The following is a 3,802-nucleotide window of genomic DNA, read 5'->3' as shown; positions in this document are numbered from 1 at the left end:
CAGCCATGTGGGTGTCCAGCGCTCTTAACCACCACATCACCTGCCAGCCCCCATGATTTCTACCTTTGAATCATGCTGTCCCACCCTAAAATTACGTATGTACCTAGAAGAAAATAGAATTCTTAGTGATTTTTTAAAGAATTAGTTTATTTAACTTTATTTATTCATTTATTTACTTACTTAAACTTGACCAGAGAGGAAAAGAATGAAAGAGAATGAGAGAGAGAAAGTGAGAAAGCAAGCTTCCACTCAATCCGTGGCCATGTGGGAGTCCAGCGCCCTTAACCACCACACCATCTGCCAGCCCCAGTGATTTGTTTTTAGAGAGGTTTTTGCTTTTTTTTTTTTTTGAGAGGTTTTCACTATAAGGCGCGTGCGCTCACCAGACAGACAGAGAGAGACAGAGAGACAGAAAGCGAGAAATCACCCCCCAGGGGGGATGGCCATGCCACAGTCCCTGCTCCTCCATTCTCCTCTCGGGATCTTGGGCACGCACGCACATGCACCTGGCGTGAGTTTAAGCTGCCGGGTCCGGGACTCGAACTGCGTTCGACTACGTGGGAACCCAGCAACATAGCCATTATGCTAACTGCTGGTCCCCCCCAGTGATTTATTTTTTTAAATCACCCACACAACTTGTTCAAAATCCAGATTCCTGGGCTCTGCCTCAGGGGTTTTCATTCTTCAAGTGTGTGATAAGGCCCCAAATCTGCATTTTCACAAGTATAAAAATCACACTATATCCCATAAATATGTATGATTATTATATATCAATTTTTAAATCTTTTTAAGAATTATTTTTATTTTACTTTATTTATTTATTTTTCTTTCTTCTTTTTTTTGGAGAGGTTTTGGCTATAGGGCATGTACACTCACCATAAAGACATAAAGAGACAGAAAGCCAGAAATCACCCCCAGGGGGGGGATGGCCACGCTGCAATCCCTTCTCCTCCATTATCCTCTGGGGATCTTGGGCACGCACACACATGTGCCTGGCGTGAGTTTAAGCCATCCATCGGGACATAACCATTATGCCAACTGCTGGTCCTTATTTATTTATTTAAATTTGACCAGAGAAAAGCAGTGAGAGAGAGAGAAAGCGAGAAAGCAAGCCACCAAGTCCAGGATTCAAACCACAGTCAGCCCTGTGGGAATCCGGCGCCTTAAGCACCACGCCACCCGCCAGCTCCTCTATATCCATTTTTTAAAAGGAAAATGATACAAGGAAAAAATGAGTAGCAGCACCTCCTTTTCTGCAGACCTCTCAGAACAGAAAGCTCCTCTTATCACCCTCCCTATCTCCATCTGGTCACTCCATTTCCTCCCTCTGAAATATCCTTCCCACTCCATTTCTTCATCCTGCCAGTCCCGGCTCAGGTCTGAGCTCCTCCAGGAAGCCTTCCTATGCGTACAGTCCTCTTACTAACCCTCTGGCCTCCAAACTGCAGATTCCACTGCAGTCGCCCTGCATGTGGCTGTCTGCTTCCGGACCTGCTCTCCGTCCCCCAGCCAGAGCATAAACTCCTGGAGACAACTCACACGCCTCAGGCCCAACCGGGTGCCAGGCACGGAGCAACGTGTTTACAATCCACAAACCCACCCTGTACGAATTGTTTCCGGATGGGGAAAAACTGAACTGTGATGGGATTAAATAATGCACCGAAGATCTCTTTAGCTCTCTTAAACTGTTTTTTCTTTTTCTTTCTTTAATTCCAGAGGACTCATACTAGTGAGAGAGAGAGAGAGAGAGAGAGGGGAAGAGCACCCTCCAACAGGTCTGGGTCTTGCCACAATCCTTTTTCCTCCCATTCCCCATCCCATCAGGATCCTGGGCACACATACATGCCATATTTTTCAAGATGATGGAGCAGGGCCCGAGCCCTGGTCACCCATGTGGGATCTGGCTTCCTCTGCACAGGACCCAGCTGCTACATTGTGGCGCCACCTGAGAGTCCATGCTCTTAACCACTTCATTCTTTCTTTTTTTTAAAATTTGCCACAGGATATGTGCACCCATAAGGTGCGAATGCTCACTAGAGAGACAGAGACAGAGAGATAGAAAGTGAGAAATCACTCTCCCTCCCTGGGAGGATGGTTATGGCTCAATCCCTTCTCCTCCATTCTCTTCCAGGGATTTTGGGCATGCCTACACCCACATCCACCAGACCCAGGACTCAAACTATGGCTGACCATAGAGGAGGCCTGTGCCTTAACCACTATGCCACCTTCTGGCCCCAAACATAATTTACTTTTTCCTTTGAGGGTTCAGGAAATATTTGGGTGCTTCTAGTATTCCATGTCATTGTTTTGAGCATCTGTTATAATTCTACAATCTTTCACATAAGTCATCCTCAAAGCTTTTTGCTTATTTATTCCAATGAGTAAAAGCTGTACTTTTTTCAATATATACACATGTGTGTGTATACACACACACACATCTATATTATTTAATCTATATCTGCTCCTCTCATCTATCATATATACATTATAAAACCTACTAATGAATGTTAAAAGGGTAAGACAAAAATATATCCAGATAGAATTTTTCACATTTCCTTCCCACTCTACAATGGAATGTCTCACACCCAGATTTCGCCATTACTTACCTAGCCAACTCCCGACACACGCTTCCCCGCGGTGAGGAAGTCAGGATGGGCCTGCACAATCCCACGCAGCTCTCCAGGCAGCACTACCGAGCCGGAGCTGGCTGTGAGCCGCCTGTTCCCTCCTCTCTTTTCTGTCCCTCCTCTGCTATCTCACTGGTCTACCCTCAATTCTTCCTTGATGTCCCACATCCAACCCATTTCCCACTTCCGGTCAGTTCTAGGTCTAAAATACATACCCGGTACTTTTCTCTTTTGAAAAGGAATTTAATTGCCAGAAGGTGTGTGTGCTCACCAAAGACGGAGAGAGGAGAAGCACTCCTCAGTGGGGTATAATTCTTACTTTTCCATGTTTCCAATCCCTCAGGGTTTAGGGCACACACACCCAGTTATCATACTATTTGCCAGCTGTGTGATGCCAGCATGCTTTTCAACACCGCAGCCAGGACGCAAACCAGTGTCGGCCACGTGGGCTCCGGCTCCCTTAGCCACCGTGCACTGGGGCCAGCCCTCCGCTCTTCTTCTTTTCTCTGTTTCCACTGATCCCACTCGAGTCTAAGTTGCCTCATCTCTTCGCTGGAGTGCAGTGTCAGTCTCCCTATGGGTCTTCACGGATCCACCCTTCCCCTTCCACTCTAGTCCCCTCTGCTGGCTCTCCACGTCATGAGGCGGGATTGCCAGCGATCCTACAAATTTCGTAACTTCCCTCCCCTTTCCCACTACGCCCTCTCACTTAGCTCTGACCACCCCGTAGAGCATGCCAGGTGCACACGCTCCTTTGCACTCGCTGTTCCCTCTGCCTCGCAGCTTCTGCTTCTGGTCTCCCACAGAACCCACTCCTTTGCTTCTTTCTGGTAACTCAAAAGTTACACTACCCTTCAAGCCTTTCCTGGACAGCCTACCTAATTTTGTTTTTTAGGTTTTTGCCATAAGAGTGCATGTTCTCGTTGGAGAGAAACAGAGAGAAGGAAAGTGAGAAATCACGCCCCCCAAGAGAGATGGTCACGCTGCAATCTCTTCTCTATTTTCCTCTCGGGGTTTTGAGTATGTACACACAGACACCTGGTGTGATTTTCAAGCCACCCAGTCCAGGACTTGAACATGGTCAGCCATGTGGGAATCCAGTACCTTAACCACCAAGCTCCCTGCTGGCCCCGCCCACCTACTATTTTAATGCCGGCCTCTCAGTCCTGATTCTC

This window comes from Tupaia chinensis, unplaced genomic scaffold (assembly GCF_000334495.1).
Source record: "Tupaia chinensis unplaced genomic scaffold, TupChi_1.0 Scaffold000238_1, whole genome shotgun sequence".
NCBI lineage: Eukaryota > Metazoa > Chordata > Mammalia > Scandentia > Tupaiidae > Tupaia > Tupaia belangeri.
This window is presented reverse-complemented; position numbering follows the sequence as displayed.